The following is a 17198-nucleotide window of genomic DNA, read 5'->3' as shown; positions in this document are numbered from 1 at the left end:
AGACCATAGACATAACAAGTTACTTAATTATTAATGAGTGCAATTCATTGAAATCTTGGTATCATCCCATGACCATGTTGTAGCTGTAGATACCTTTCCAAGTTGTGAATTATATTGAGAATTCATATATATGAAAGTAATATTGGTTCCTTGCCCTTCACATTTAGGACAGATGTGAAATGGTTAAGTTTTGAGAAACATCATAGCTAAACTTTTCAAAAATATTTGATGTTTTGTCAATATTGATTCAGGCTTCTCAGTGTCAGTGGAGTTAAAAAATAATAAAGTTCTGTTGCTGCAGGGACATGAAGAAAAGATGTTTGATTGATTCTTCCGTTATCCAATGACAGCTATTACAGGGCAGGGAATAAAAATGGCAATTATACTCCTGCTTTAATAGAGGAAAAAGAAGGGAAAAGAAACTGTGTGAAGATTTACAAAGTTGACATTTGAGAACTGAAACTGTAAAATACAGGAGCTGGAATGATTGTTCTATCGTTAACCCTGTTTTCAGAAACAAAGACATTTAACCATAATATTTGTAGGCAACAATTAAAACTAATGTATTGATATTTGAAAATATTAGCTTTAATGGTGGTGTTTGGCTACGCTGAAGAAATAGTCACATCCAAGAAAAATATGTACATTGTATGCTCATTAAAGTATTAAGTAAACTTACAATCACAAGAAAACAGCTGCGGAAATATTTTACTGTTCCTTTTTTGTTAAAAATAAATATAATCATAATAAAATAATTTCCAAATGATCAAATACAGTACAAGGGGCCACTTATTTTTGTACCTGCAAATCTGCAAACATGTTTGTGCATACAGTGTGGGTTTTTGTGTTTTGTTTTGTTTTGTTTTTTTTTTTAGTACTTTCCTTTACTTTCCAAACTGGGAGAAAAAAGTAAAAAAGTGCTCTGGATAATTTAAAGCGACATTACTTCTAATAAATATAATTTTCATTACATCAGATTGCATTTTAGTTTTTGAAACAAACAAACAAACAGAATTAATTCTTGATGCTAGTGGCTAGTGTAAAGTGGCTAGTTTATTTTAGACATAAAAGTCACAGTAATATAAGCATCTTTAATTTGGACAACCACTACCATCACCCTCCTTCCAATTCTGCAAGAAAAACAATTTGATCTTTTCTTTTCTTTTTTTTTTTTTTTTTTTTTTTTAAGATGGCCTCCAGGTATGCAGTGGAAAAGAGAAGAATATACTAGATGTTCATGTTTCTTGTGACAAAGCAAAATTATATTGTCAAATTGTTCTTTTAATTTTATTGAAACATCCCCTAAGGCTGCAATTTTACAAAGAAGGTTTGTCTATTTTGGCAGTCCACTGACAGTTTAATTTTTTTTAATATTTGCATGTCTTTGTTTTGATTGGTCTAATTTTATTTGCATATAAATGCAATGTTGAAAACAAATCCTTAATATAGGCATGTTGATTATATAATCTACAGCAACAAATGACAGTTTTCCAAACATAAATACTTAATATAAATTGTTCTTTATTTCCCAAGTCATCAAAGTAGACAATAGCAATACTAGATACTGTTCAAGTTGAAGCTCAAGTTAGAGAAGAAAAACTGCTTGTTATTAATGACTATTCAATAGGCATCTGTTTCCATAAATCAGGCCTGCTTTGTGCAACTGTGCAATTTTGGGGTAGCACTTTGCTACTTCGGGCAATTTACAATGTCTGCTGTTATAATTTGCATCAAATATTTTCCCAGATTGCTAACAGAAACTCTCTTGTGGTAAAACCTTCTACCCTGGATAAAATCAATCAATCAATCAAACAATCAAACAAACAAACAACAAAACTACACCTCTCAAACTTCAGAATGATTGTTCAGCTACTGGGTCACAGAATATCTGTGTCTACTTTATTGTTAGCAAACGCTACTCTTCCAGATCCTAATCAGGCTCTCAATTCACCCCTCCCTTTGGCTCCCCTTTCTACTGAGTGCTGGTTAGTCACAAATTGGTGGTCTGTGTCAGGTGAACCATGGCCACGAACCAAGTACCTGCTCTCAGTCTGCAAATACATAGTCAAATGTTAGCCCCCAATCTCTCATTATCTTGTACTTCCAAAAGCCAAAGTTCATAGCAGTATCTGAGCCTTTACCCAAGTTCCAGAAAGAATATATATTCCTTTTAAAATGGTAGTTGTGTTTGTCCATTCTCAGGGAAATACTTTTCTGAAGAGGAAACTTCCTTTTACTGGTTGAATTGTTTGTTGACTTTCCTTTGATGTCACCTAGGAAGTGACTGGTGAGGCTGTGGTGGCAGATAGGTATTTAACCTTATTTGCTGGTGAAACATCAAAGCACAATATTATACAATTTAGCTGGGGTATTGTAACCAGACTAGAAAGACTGAGGAAAAACAGGAAAAGTGTGAAAAGTGTGGCTAGGATAAGCAGTCAAAAGGTTTTTATTTCAGATGGCAAATGATAGCAACTAGCATGTATGCTATACATTTTACTATGACCCTATCAACAATCCAACACTAAAAATAATTCAGCAATGTGAAAAATAATTGATTACATTTTGTCAAGATGAATGTCATGTCCTCTGTTTTCAGAAAAGTAAAATAAAAGTGAAGATAGACATCAGTCAATAATGTAACTATAGAAAAAAGTAAACCACTAGTTCTACAAAATATTCTGTCAATAAAATGTATAGTAATTGTCATTTTACAATAGGTAACAGTCTAATATCTGATATGTGGCAGTAAACACCATTAAATAGCATAAGAAAAATATATTTCCATTCAAGCCACGCTTTTTTTCCCTTAATATTCTCAGTGACATCCCATATTTCCTTATTTTATCAAAATGAGAAAAATCAGCTTTAGGTCAATTAATCACATCATAAATACAACTTTCCACCACCTACAATAAAACCAAAGAAAACTTATGTACTTTAATTATTTATTATTCTATTGAATTCTGTCAACAGCTGGCCAATTCCTTTTCAAACACTTACAGTGACATCTTCCTTACGACATAGGAAAAATGTCTTGATTTGGGGTCTTTTTTTGCCAGCCTCTTCTAGCATCTTCTATTATATACAAAATCTTCAATTTATGCTGGAGCTGTTAAAACAAACAAACAAACAAACAAAACCATATATATATATAAGTATATTTTCCCTTTATTTTTCCTTTTTTTTTTTTTTAAATATATATTCCATTCTTTTGACCCCAAAGTTAGAACATATATAACAATCTGGTTATTTTATTTTCCTTCAATTTTACTTCCTAATTTTCAGGATTGTGAACTTGTATTTTGTTTGTTTTGTTTTGTTTTGTTATTTTTTAATTTGTTTTTTTGTTTGTTTGTTTTAATAAATGACCTGGGATGAAATATTCTACAGAAATCTAAAGAATTTTGAAATTGCATAAATAGCTGACAAGCAAGAATACAAACATCAGGCCTTTTTCAGAACAGATCAGTTTTGATCCTTGGAATGACATGGATGTCTAGATTGCTTTAAACGCTTAATGAGTCATAACTATATGATCACATGCAATTAATTGAGTAATATGGTTGCCCCTTGTAACTTCAATACTCCCATTGTAACTACTACTGTAACTACCACAAACACCAAGAGTTGTAACTAACCCTAGAATCCCTTGTTACCACACCTAAGTTTTACCGACCACAGCTATCAGAGTCTGTCAGTGAGAGAGCAAGGACCTTGCCCCAAAACAGTTTTCAGTTTGTTCCCTAACACACGCTAAAACATGTTTAACGTATCTGTGTGTACTATGGTCAGTACATTACTGTGAAAGCATGCTTCATGTTGTACTAATTTTATAAGCGTTCTGGGTTAGGTACAGACCCATTTCTACCTCTTTTAGGAATATGACTTGGGGATTTTCTACTCTATGTATCAAGCCAGGAGACCTGAGACCAGACATAAATTCTCACATCTGCCTCCAGTTTTCCGGTATTATCCAATGGGAGAAGAAACAAGGATCAGTTCAAGAAAGCATTACAGCATGAATGCTGCTGGATTACTGAAGTCTTGAGTGTAGTGCAGTGGTGCAGTCAAATAGGTTTCCCAGAATCATAGGATATCCCGAGTTGGAAGGGACCCACAAGGATCATGGAGTCCAGCTCCTGGCTCTACAAAGGACCACCCGAAAATCAGACCATATGTCTGAGAGCATTGTCCAAATGCTTCCTGAATTCCAGAATGCTCAGTGCTGTGACCTCTTCCCTGGGGAACCTGTCCCAGTGCCCAAAGACCTTCTCAGTGAAGAAACTTTTCATAATATACTGAACACCAACACTCCACACCCCCCCCACCCCCCACCCCCCCCCACCCCCCCCACCCCCCCCCCCCCACCCTTTGTTGCAGCTTTGCGTCATCCTGATTGTATCTGTCCTGGCCAGGTTTTTCCTGATTGTATCTGTCCCAGAGATCCCAGGAAGGTGGAGCATAGCTGCTGACCGATGAAGGGATGTGAGAGAAGAAGTTAAGAGTGTTTGATAATAAAAGTCCCTTTTCAGATACAAGCAGGGGATTACTGGGTACTCAAGTGTATATGGCATGAGTCACTGACAGTAGGTTTTTTTTCTTTTTTTCTTTCTTTCTTTCTTTTTTTTTTTTTCCTACATAGTTCAATGGTGAATTTATTTTCTGATGCTCTGTGCAGTAGTGCAATTTTTTTTGTGAGATTTGCAAGAAAATATGTGGTCACCTTTACCTGCTGTTTCTGGAATAGCATCTAAGGGTCATATTCCTGAATGTTGTCTCTTTCCTTTTGTGCATTAATATACACAGCCTTCAAGGACTGAACACATCTCTCAGCGTTTGCACCTGCCAGAATGTGACAAAGGAATCAGAATGAGTGACAGATGACCAAAATGTGGAACAGCTGTTATTGGTGTCAGTTTTTGCCATAGATGATAGGTTTAAATGCTTCATAACTACAGTATCACTTTTGGAAAGAAACTTTCTCATTATGCATGCTCAATGAAATCTAAACAAAAATAAATAAATGAATAAAAATCAACAGGGTCTGATCCTGGATCCACAGCATGAAAGCACAGACATTTTTGTCACTAGAACTACAGTAGGTATTATTTATTTCTGTTTGGCTGTACTTGACAGAGATCAATAACAAATTAAAAAAACAAAACAAAACAAACAAACAAACAAAAAAAAAAAAACAGCTCTCCTGGAGGACAAAAGAATGGTGTGCATCCAGCAGTTATGTGCAAGTCAAGTAAACCCACAGTCTGCAATGACCCTTGTGAAATGCAGAGCAATAGCAGGGAGAAGGGTCATCAATAAAGAATATGAAGGAGATCAAGAAGATGAACTTGTCAGGCTTTATGATTGCCACCATTGTAAACTGCCTACTTAATTTTGGGCACTTCTTTTAAACAAAAATTTTTTAAAAAAGTCATTGTGTTACTAATATTAATGAGCTGAAAAAATGAGCCTTGGACTCACATTATGCTGCTTCCATGTAAGAGCACTTGTCACTATGCAAAAAGCATATTTTGATGTGCAATGGGAAAAGCAGTAGGATATATTTTATCTTTGTCTTTTCAATAAGCAATTTTTAAACAGTATGCTGAAGTGAGATGGCAGGATAGGTGACCTGTAATACAATAGAAACTTCCACACTGCAGGAAGCAAATTATTAATAAACCATAATGAAGAGAACTCAGATTTAAATAATAATAATAATAACAATAAATGAATGTTTAGAATTATCTTACAAAACCCTAAATTATAATTATTATATTACAAATCCAGAAGGATTACTATTCCTTTCTTCTGACAATTTATAAAAAGATAATGATAACTTTCTATGCATTGTTACTTTACTAGTTTCATAGTAAGGTTTAGAGTTTCTTAGTTTAGAGTTCAGCAAAACCATTGCAAGAGGAAAATTTACTATAACATTTACACAGGTCATAATATAAAACAACAATAGCAGCAATATTTCCATAGTCATTATTTTTTAAGGCGGTTTGCTGTATACTACTGAAGAAAAATGCAGTTATAATATTAAGAAAATAAGAAGAAAATGCAGTATGTGAAAGCCAATGTGGGAGCAATTACAGGAAACATTGCCTGATGAGATTAACATATTCCCCTGTTATGAGTTAAGCCTGTTTTCCTAAGCTGAGGCTCTGACCTCTGAATCTTTTGACTCTGATGATTAATCTTAGATATATCTGCAGCAACATATGTCATCCCACTTTCTTTCTTTTTCCACTTACATCTTCCTAAGCACAGTCATTAAGGATAATAAATATCTGTTTCATATATTCCAGGAAGATGTTTTCATTACAATATATGATTTTATTTCTATCTCTTTGCCAGACCAGTGACAGCATGTTTCCCATCACCTTAATTGACTGTTTAGTGTGGAAGGCTGCATACTAAGGGGAAAAAAAAAAAGAAAAAAAAAAGGCCACCTTAGGATTCTCTTATGGTTTGCTATGCAGAGACATTTATGAAGTTTAGTGTTATTAATGTGTGTTAAGAAAAAAAAAGAGGAAAAATATGTTTTAATACCTATAGCAGTATGTACATGGTCTTATCAAACTTAGAAATGTAAGTGTGCTCATGAATTTGTGACGGTCCTTTTCTCTGTGAAAGTTTCAGAAGGAGAAAAATGCCTGAAGATATTAAAGTTGTGGGACAGCTATGGGCCTTGTTTTGATATTTCTGTAGGTTGCCTTGCTTTGTGAGGGAGATGGAACTGGTCCAGAGAGTTAATGGAGTCAATGGGACATCTGTAGCACATAAAGGATGCTTGTGTCATTAGAGCAGTGGAGGGTCATGGAACTGATTGAAAGCCACATTGTCACTAGGAGATAGCAGTAAAAAGTGCTGAGAGCTGCAGCAATGAATCCAATATAAGCATTCATTTCAAGAACATAGCTGTAGGTCACAAAAGAAAATAAAGGTGATCAATTTGCATAGCCTTGTCTACAACTAAAGCTTCACTGAGCTAAAGAATAAGAATATGCAGATTTAAGAGAAAACTACCTGACAAAATTTGTTATCTCATTATTGAATCCTTTTTTTTTTTTTTTCCCAGATTAGCTAAAGACCACTATGAAGAAACTGACCTTTGAAAGTCATCTCATGTAGAGGCAAACACAGGCATTATTTTTCATGATTTCTGCTCATTAAATGACTGATACAAATCAACCATAATCATTGTTGAAGGCACTGGTGTCCTTAAGTTTAGCCTTGGATTAAGCCATATGCCACCTTGCCCAATATAAGCTGGAACAGACTCAGGTGAGACTCATTGACATTAATCAAGTGCTCTTTGGGTAATGCATGCTGAGCACTGTCCTGCTTGTGTGCCTTTCTCAAGTGCATCGCTGTTACTGATTTTGCTGCCCAGGGAAACTGACAGTCGTAAAACTTGAGCAAGGACAGCACAACAGTCAGCAGAGCTTTTCTTGAGCTTGGAGTTTTTATCAGATCCAGTTGTGAAGTTAAGAGGGATTCACATGCCATCTGCCTGGCCCTGAAAGGGCAGCAGCTGATCTCAGCAAGTGCTGTTGCCAGTTCCCCTGTGCCAAAAGGGAGGAAACTGCTTCCAAAGGGCCTTTGCCATGTAATACTGCTCACTCCAGAGCCAGCATTATGCAGACAAGTAAATGAGAACATGGATGTGATCCTGCAGTGTGACTCCTCCATTCTGGCTCTAACAAGCTATCATAGGACAACTGACAGAAAGAAAGAGAATTTGGAACTTCATGAATCTGATGCTGAATGGATTATCAGCACCAAATCTCTGCCCTGGCATTTGTTAAATGTTCCTGTGTCCAATTCTTGCCCAGGTTATAAAGGATTGTGACTTAGTAAAGGACATGTAGAGTCCTTTCATAGTAACGCAGAACTGATGCATAGCCACACTTCCAGCCATAACCAGCCTCAGGACTGACAGTAAAAAAAGGGACAGGAAAGTAAGGATGCTGGAAGGTGAAGAGCAGAATTTTACATGATGTTTTTTCACAAGCATATATCTTCTCATAAAATATAGTTCACTTGGTAAAAGATACTTCTGCTCTTTGCTTAGTGTAAGTCTCCACAGTAGATACAATTTTTGTTAACTTAGCTTTGTTTTTACAAAAAAAAAAAAATCTCTTGAACTGGCAAATATGCATTGTATTTAAAAATTTATGATGCGTAAACATACCTTAGGTAGGAAAGTGAAAACTTTGGGGAGTTATAAGTGGCAGCTGCAGCCTAAGCCAAATAGCCTTCCTGGCTTTCTTCTATATTTTATGGAGACAGATGGGCCCTCTAGAGAGAACCTAAATTCATGTTCCCATGGTGAAGGACTCCTTGAGATGCCTGTCTTCCTTTCCTCAGGAACCCTAGGGAAGTAATTCACGTGGGCCGGTTTCTTCCAGGAGTATCCTTCTCTCTCCTGACCCCTCCCCTCTCTCACACAAAAAGCATTCATTACAGGTGAAATGTACTTATGGTATGAAAGTCCTGCTGGCCAATACCCATGCACCATTACATTTCACATCTGTACTGAGAAGGAGCAGCAGATGGGCAATCTTAAGTGTCTGCACATCTCAAACTGTATAGGTTGTCACGGACCTCTGAGAGAGGAGTTGGCCAGGATGAGGACTATGTGAGTGACATGTATCAGTCTCTGTCTTTTTGTTGATCCCTCTCATTTTAGAGCCACAACAGAATTTTGTCAGGAAAAAAAAAAAAAAAGGCCTTGGATTAATATTGAATGATTTATTTATGGTTTTTTATTGTCAAATTGATCAATTAAAAGCCTACAATAAAATATTTCATGCCAAAGAAAATGGTCTGTTTCATCCTCTGTGACATTTTCTTTTCCTTTTATTATTCTTTCTTTTACTTCAAATGTCAGTAAAATCTGAAGTAGAATAATTCAAGTTGAAACATCAAAACCTTTTATTTTAATGTTCTCTCCACCCTCCAGTGAAATAAGTCAGCGCATTTGACAAAAATTTGGAAGTTACTTGGGCCAGCCTGAAGCCACCTTTACTGTGAGGGAGAAAAAAAAAAAAAAAAGAAAAAAAAAAAAGTGAATTCAGTGCCTACACAGTATTTTTCAGTCCTCATTTACAAAGATCTGTCTTACCGTGAATGTTTGTAATGCAGTATATCCCCTTTTTCTGGAAGAATCCCATATTGATGCATTTACCTGTCTAATACAAAGATAAACAAGAAGTGTCACCTTGTTTTTGGAAGGTATTACTGAAAGCAATGAAAAATGACAACTTATAAATTGCCTTATTAGCCTCTTGCACTGAGCCAGGATGGGCTCTCACCAGGTGCCAACCAGCAGGCCCTTGTGCCCTGTCAGCCTTGGTGTACCCGGCAGTCCCTGCCCGCCTGCCCCTGCCCCTGCCCCTGCCAGCCTGCCACGAACACAGCATTATGGACAGAAGCTCAGTGGTAGTTAACAATAGCAAGTGCTTTCATTTCTTTATTGCTGGGATGGGGAAAATACGTAGGTCTCAAAGACCAGTTCATGCTGTATTTACTTCGGCTACAAGGGCAGAAAGTATTGATAAAGCACAAAGCTATTATTTGTTCTGATCTAATATCCTGCAAACTGCAAGAAAGGGGATTTTTTTCCTGCTCTGTGAGGATGAAATTCTTAGCTTTAAACATTTATTTTGATGCCAGGAGGACTTGAGATTAGACCTTAAGATAATTGTATTATGATTGCTGTCTGGTTTTATTACCCTTCCTGTTCTTTTCTGACAAGATTTGGGAATCAGCTGGTTCAAAAACCAACAGTAAAAACCAGCTAGACTTGGAAAACCAGCACAAACCGAAGGTGCAGTACTTTGCATACTGCTAGAGCTAGAGAAGCACATTTTAGTGCCATGCGTAATCTTGGAATTTGAGCTTTCATGTAACATAAAATATTAACCTCTGACTCCAGTGCTCCTGAGCTATTGGCTGTTAAAATGCATGTGGGAAAAGTTTGTAAGACTTTATTTGTAGGCCAGCACAAATGCTTTCCAGATCAATATGTTTTTCAAAAAATTGTTGCTGGACTACTGAACAGACATGGGGAAACATGTCCTCATGTAACCAGACCCACAGAAAATCTGTAGGTATTACTCTTTTGGAGGATCATGCCGTACTTTGTCAAATTACCTTCTCCAGAGACACATGAGCATGCATATGCACACACACACACATGCACGCATGCACATACACATGCACACTTTATTTCTGGAATGGAAACTTTCCACTTCACCCTTCTTTAGCTGACTGAAGAGTCAAGAGAGATCATTCGCTGACCATCTGTACAATCCAGATACATGCTTTATTTTCCTGTTTCCTATCCTTAATTTAGCTTTCAAGGATGGTATCTACATTAATTACACACACACACCTTTTTCCCCTTAGACATGTAGGAGCTCAATTATCTCATGATGCTTTTTGTTATGTCTGTAACAAACTGGGATAATAGAGGAGTAAAACGGATGGTTTTTCAGTCCCTGAAAATTTCTATGCAATGTAAAGGATTTTTCAGTAAATATCCTGAAGAGTGCATAATACACTTTGTTTTTGGAAACAGTGATTTTTTTTACCATAATAATTTTTATTTATTTTATTTTATTTTATTTTATTTTATTTTATTTTATTTTATTTTATTTTATTATTTTATTTTATTTTATTTTATTTTATTTTATTATTACTATTATTATTATTACTTTTAATTAAGACTGTATATTTCTGACAATATATATATATTTTAATCCACATGCAGTCCTTTCTTTTGAACTGGGCACTTCATAAACATAAATTAACCATACTAATTTGTATAGATATATGATTATGTCTTTTCAGTTCTATACAGTAAAGAAGTTTTTTTGTGATGTCACTTATCTCCACGAAAAATGGTTTGGGATATTTAAGCTGCCTCATTTCTATTCACTAGGTTATAGCTGCAGTGCTTACTGAGGAGGGAGGAAACTTCATAGCCTAATGTACTTGTCTCTGTGTTCATATAAATTGAAATATTATTATGATTAAAAAACACAACAAAGTGGTGTAGACATTTCTGAGATGTATTGCCTTTTCCACAAAGTTAATTCATCAAACACAACAAAAGAAATTAACCAGGAATTCACAATGTATTACCTATCAGCATTGTTTATTATTTCATCTATGGTTGATATACCTCCTATCTGGGTGCTGACAGTGATATAAGCAAAAAGAAAAACACAGTTTTTAATCTCTTCTTCAAAGAATGAAGGATGAAATTCCTTCAGTAATCTGATGCTGCAAATCTCAAGTGATGGTGTTTGATTGCACTTGTGAATAGTAAAGCAAATGCAGTCTCTGATTTTGAAGTAGCCAGGCACTTCTGTTACAACTTTGCTGGAAATATATTATTTTGTCAAATGTTAATGAATTTGTCATTGTTGTTGGTTTTTTACAAGGCTATTGTTTTTTTGCAACTAATTCTGAGGTAGCAGCAAGGTGAGACTTAGAAAGAGAGATGAGAAAAATCAAATTAGTTTTGTGTTTAAATACAAAATTCTCAGGAATAAACTGATGCATGAACTTGTGTTAAGGATTACTGATTTTGGACACCATTGACTAAATTATTATGCAGGATTTGGTCATAAATTTATGCAGAAGCTCTTTAAATATCAAGCAGTCCATTGTAGATTCATATTTTGTCTGGAACTTCAGCTTTGTTAATAGTTTTGCAAAATATCTGCATAATAAATTTATGGTGAATCACTCTTTGCCCAAAATGGAAGTGAATTTTGGAAACTTCCATCCTTCTAAACTTCTTTTGTGGAAAGCAGCCTAATAATGGTACAGATGGAAAAACTGAACTGTGACATTTTATGTTATGGCAGAATTAAACTACATCTCAAAACAAAAAACTTATAACCAGGGGGAAAGGGAAAGGCTCACTTCCCTTTTCTTTTTCTCTCTTTTTTTTTTTTTTTTTTCCCAACTATGACCTCCCATTCCTTCCCTTGTTCCAGGTTTGGTGTTTATCTGTTTATCTAATCCAGTTTGCTGAATTAGATACATGGCGAGAATGTATCTAATGTATCATGAGCATGGCAGCAAATACTTTTTTTTTTTTTTCACCCAACTTACTTTTCTGCCATTTACTGATTAAAAGGAGTTCACCATCTGATTGAGTGCTAGAGCCAGCACAGAATAAATGATGGGAAGCAGTGGGAGAGGTACCAGCTGAGTCCATCTCCCAGCATGACACCAGAAACAGCATCCTGAGACAACGCTGGCAGTGGAGGACATCACCTCGGGATGGTACCAGAAGGTGGCCCCTGAGCCAGCTCTTGCCATGCAGATGGAAATATGTTATCAATCATTTTCAGCACAGTGTATGAGTCCCAGAGCACAACAAGATGAACACAGACAGGCACTGTGGTGGTCAGCAGCTGGTAAGAGACCAAATATAATATAGTGCTTCAATTCTGAGTGCCTGTTTGGCTACAACATAGACACCTTTTTTTTCCATCTCATCTTTTAAAGCTGTTCCCTTCCAAGAAGCTAGGTGAGGACAAAAGGATAGTTTCTTTGTCCTCAGCTCAATATTTCAGGAATTCTCCTGAGCAAAGGCAGACTGGAGTACAACTCTTTGGTGCAAAGAAATACAAAATAACTTCAAGACAAGAGACTGGAAAAGGTCTATCTCAGAATGACTATAAGCTGGGCAATTAGCTGACATGACCCCTAGTGAGGGTTCAAGAGCAGGAAGAGAAATGGGCTTTCACTCCGGTGAATGGCTTTTGTTATGAATGCCTGCACCTCCATTTTGAAAACATCTGACTTTCTTTTCTCAAAAACTGCAAAGGCTGAGAATATCATTTCTAGCTCAGCTGTACCCAAGATTTCCAGGCTCTTGTGTTTCTGCTGAGATTCTGTGATGTGTCTCCTACTGTCATTTAAATATATAGGATGTGGTTTGTTCATACCTTCTTAAACAGATAAAAAATTACTTTATCTTCACCTTTGAAATAAAATTACTAAGATATATGTAAATAGATAATAACACATAATAAAGGACCAGAAGCTATCTATCTGAGGGGAGAGTTAAACCCCACTTAGTCTTCAATAGAAACAAAATAGCATACCATAATCATTTACTGCGTGTACTTTAGCACAATTATCTGTCTGAGTGCTCTGAAGAGCTTCTGGATTGTGTTAACATGGAGGCTGAATTTCATCTAACAGAGAAATGGTGATCTTTCCAATAGTTTTTGGGTGAATGGAATAGATTTAATGTTACTTTTATGTATAATCTAACAGCTAGGTTTTTTTTTTTCGGTTAGGTTAAATAAGTTGAACTAATTATAGCAATCTTTAAACTGAGGTATGCATATAGTTAAGCATATATAGATATATCTATCCATTTAAAATATGTTTATGTTAACTATGGGTTATAATTTTACACCATGTAAAAAAGACTTAATGACAATGGGTTTACAGTAGACCAGAAAATGATCAGACCTTTACAAACTAATTTATGCTTTTGGGTGTTCAGACTGGGTGTTTTTAATTCCTTTTGCTTTAACACAAAACATTAAATTGCTCCACTTTACAGGACTAGAACAGGTTAGAAAACTACAAGGGGTTCATTAACCCTTTCTGAGATTAGATTGTAAAATCCTTGTCCAAGTATATATGAGTAACATCATAGAAAAAGATAAATATGAAACAAAAAGGACAAGAAAGACAAACAGATAGTATTACCTTCTTTCATCTGGCCTCAGTCTTTTGCACCAAAATTATAGTTAATGAATAGTCTTGAAATATTATCAAAAAAAAAGTCCCATTTATAAAAATATTCTTTTTTTTTTTTTTTTGCCCCAAAGGCAAAAAAAGGCTGTGTTTAGCAAGATCATCAATAACATAGTTTAAGTTACTGACACTTTCAAAGAATAAGGTTATTTTTTTTTCTGTACAATGACAGAAAAATCTGATGAAGTGTAAGTGCATGTATAAAATTTGATGTTGTAATTGAAATAGCTATTTAAGTGTTTATATTGGGCCTAAGTCTTTGCTCGAGGCAATGTGCAAATCCCTGATGGCTTCAATGGAATTGTGCACAGTCTACCCATGGACTTGGGCTTTTTCAGAAAGCAGGAACAGTCTTCAACAGGATAAAGAGGTCAAGAGTAGTTTATGGGGAATGCAAACATCTTGTAAATATTTTAACAAGTTGGTTGCATTCTTTTTTCTGGATGGTTCCAGAAGATATTTACAGAGATAAAGATTGTGGCAATCAGCATATGTTGGCTTAGAATTTCTTATCAACAGCTCTTTTGCAGATTTAGAAAGAGGAAAGACTTGGTAAAATCATATATCACACAGATAAAAACAGTTAACTGCAGTCCTAGTATCTTTCTCATTCTGACACTTAGGAATTTTGTTTAAAAAGTGTTCTTCCAAGAAACAATACTATAACATATAATACTATAACTACAGATACAAATCTGTTTGCTCCAAAATAATCAATCAATTTATTTTTTGAATCAAAAAGTATTACAGCCAGCTCTATCGTGTAAGAAGAATGACACCTGTGATCACCAAAGGGCAGGTTCTGTGCCTAGCTGGGAGGAGGAGGAGGAGGAAGAGAACTCCTTTCTGTGTGAGTTTGGAAGGAGCAACCTGCTGGCTTCCAGGGGTCACATAGAAGACCTGCAGACTTGGAGAATGCTGCATGGGTGAGTGGTACTTAGCTGGAATAGCACGATTTGGGGCATCCTGCCTGAAAGTGGACGATAGCAGTGAATCTTGACATCTTGCTCTCTTCCTTCCCCAATCCCAGAGGCCCAAGAGCCAAAAACCTCCCTTTTCTGATGCAGCCCAGTCCTATCAGCTCAGAATAGAGTGAATAGCCCTCCCTATTGCCCTACTCACACATTCCTTAATAATCTTGTTTTATCTTTATTTCTGGCTACTGGGAAGGAGCAGGACAATGAGTTGTTAAGCAACAAGGAGAGGACTGGGGCACAGAGTGGAGACCTTTGCTGAATGGAAGGAGCAGCTGCTGAAAAGAAATTCCAGCAGCCTCTTTAGCAGGAACAGGACATGCAGGAAAGCAGTAGGAGTTGGATCAGTCTATCCTCACCTCCTCTGGCATAGGGAAAGATCCTTCTCTCCTGTGCTTTGACCAAACTCTGTTAAATATCTGTTTTCAGCAATGAAGAAAAACTAAGAAGCATAAGATATATCTTTGTTGTTTCTTTAGAGGAACGAGAGTGATTTGGCTTTTTAATGAGTTTAGGCTTTTATGTTTGAAAAATTAACCTCTTATACTCACTTCTAGTAATTTCATTGTCTGAAATTTAAGAAACAAATAAAAAAAATACAAAAAATAAAAAGGGAAAAAAAACCCACGTACTTTCTGTTTATAGTTTCTTTCCATTTGCAAATACACTGGTATGTTTAATTCATAGGAAAAGAATGTTTTCAACACTTCATGGTATGGAAAAATGAAATTAGAAAGTATGAGGAGTTGCTCAAGGCCACACACACAAACACAAAAAAAGACTTTGTCAAATACAGGATTAGAAGTGGAACAGTCCTGAAAATTAGAGATGAAAGCAAAGCATTCAACCCTTGAGATTGTCTGTGGTCTCTGTGTACAGGTATTGCATTAATGAAAAAGAAAACCCTTCCCAGTGTGGTCATAAAATATGTCACAATTAGAAAGCCATTACTATAAAACAATGGTGTACCTGTGGTTTTTGAACAATCACACACACAAAAATAATAATAATAAAGAAAAAAGAGAATTTGAGAATTTCAGTTTTCATATATTAATTTAGACTGGACCCTAAAGAGATGTCCAATCACAAGCCATTCTGTGTTAATCACAGAAGAAGCTACGGAAATAGCACAGAGGCAATACAAATTTATAGGTAATTTTAATTTTTTGAATTTTAAGAAGTTGTATCCATGGTTAATAATTACTTTTCTCCTACACAGCAGACACTTTTGCAAAAAGTATTCTTTTGTAATAAATTGTGTATTTACACAAGCTCAATTTTCTGTGGTCTGTGTGAGATATCAACTTCAGACATGTCAATAAAGTGACTAGTACCCAAGAAAAAAGTGACACAATTGTTTGTTTTCAGCTCTTGCCAGTGACTCATAAATAGCAATATAGCCACAGATCAGCAGTCAATAAAATGACTGTTATCTTCTAAATAGTCTTCAAATCAGTGAATCAATTATTAGCTGAAATTATCCTTATTTTACCATTTTTGTAGAAAATATTTTATATTTTAAAATATGGAGTAAAAAAAATAATAAAAAAAAAAGTGAAGTAACTGAAATTTTTGTAATTCTAATGCCACATAGATTGTGGCAATATTTCATTATTATTATTATAAGGAATCATGTATTCCTTTAAAGGGGAGGTAATTGCTACAACTCTGTGACAGAGAAAATGCTAGATTTCTCCTTATGGTCTCTGTCAGTAAAGATGGTGATCAAGCCCTGAGCAGACATTTCTGCCTTTCTCCCGTAGCATGATTTCCTGCTAACAGCATAGCAGACAGGACAGCACCTTCAAGAAGTAAAACTAAAATTTGTTTTTAAAAGGAAACAATGAGAAACAGCAAACCAGTACCATCAGTATTTCTTGCTGCATCCCGAGGACCTTTGAGATAAATCTTCATTATTTTAATGGAGAGGAACAATGAATTTTAATAACTTTGGAGTTCTGACAGAGAAATCCTCTTTTTTAGATGCTATAATGTAGAGTCAAAGTTTGAGTTTAAGACAGGCAATACTCCAGGCATTGCTTTGTTGTATGAAAAACAAAACCAGACATGTATTGAGAAGGTCAGGTCATGCAAAAAAAAAGGTATTGGAAAATAAATAAATAAATAAAAAAAAATCTGAGCTCTGAAAATGTGAGGCTTCAAGGTAACTGTTAGTAAAGAAATTGTCTGAAATGTTTTCCTCTGTTATGTTTTGCTTCTTCTGATGGCTCATCAATTCTTTGCACATGCTTTGCATAGATAAGAATGAATACTGCCCCAAGAGGTGTGGAGTTGCATAAGGTTTGAGAACTGTACCATTTTTAGCATTGACATAGTATGTACTTCAGGACCTGATTCTTCTTGCAGATAAATCGAAAAACTGTCTAACACTAGCAAGATTAGGCTTGATGG

At 35.6% G+C, this 17198-nt stretch overlaps 2 long non-coding RNA genes across 2 annotated transcripts; one reads left to right on the top strand and one right to left on the bottom strand.

Annotated features, from left to right (window-relative positions):
* Positions 1-888: 888 nt before the first annotated feature.
* Positions 889-8959, bottom strand: LOC308181506. The gene is made up of 3 exons (XR_013941481.1): positions 7122-8959; positions 4733-4845; positions 889-3112 (listed from the first exon to the last, which is right to left on the bottom strand). It is a non-coding gene; the product is annotated as an uncharacterized lncRNA (long non-coding RNA).
* A 2393-nt stretch (positions 8960-11352) lies between these two features.
* Positions 11353-15398, top strand: LOC308188569. The gene is made up of 2 exons (XR_013945596.1): positions 11353-12452; positions 14555-15398. It is a non-coding gene; the product is annotated as an uncharacterized lncRNA (long non-coding RNA).
* Positions 15399-17198: the final 1800 nt, after the last annotated feature.

Source organism: Anser brachyrhynchus (assembly GCF_964034855.1).
Source record: "Anser brachyrhynchus genome assembly, chromosome: 1".
Classification (NCBI taxonomy): Eukaryota; Metazoa; Chordata; class Aves; order Anseriformes; family Anatidae; genus Anser; species Anser brachyrhynchus.
Note: the sequence above shows the minus strand (reverse complement) of the source record. Positions and strands in the feature narration are given on the sequence as shown.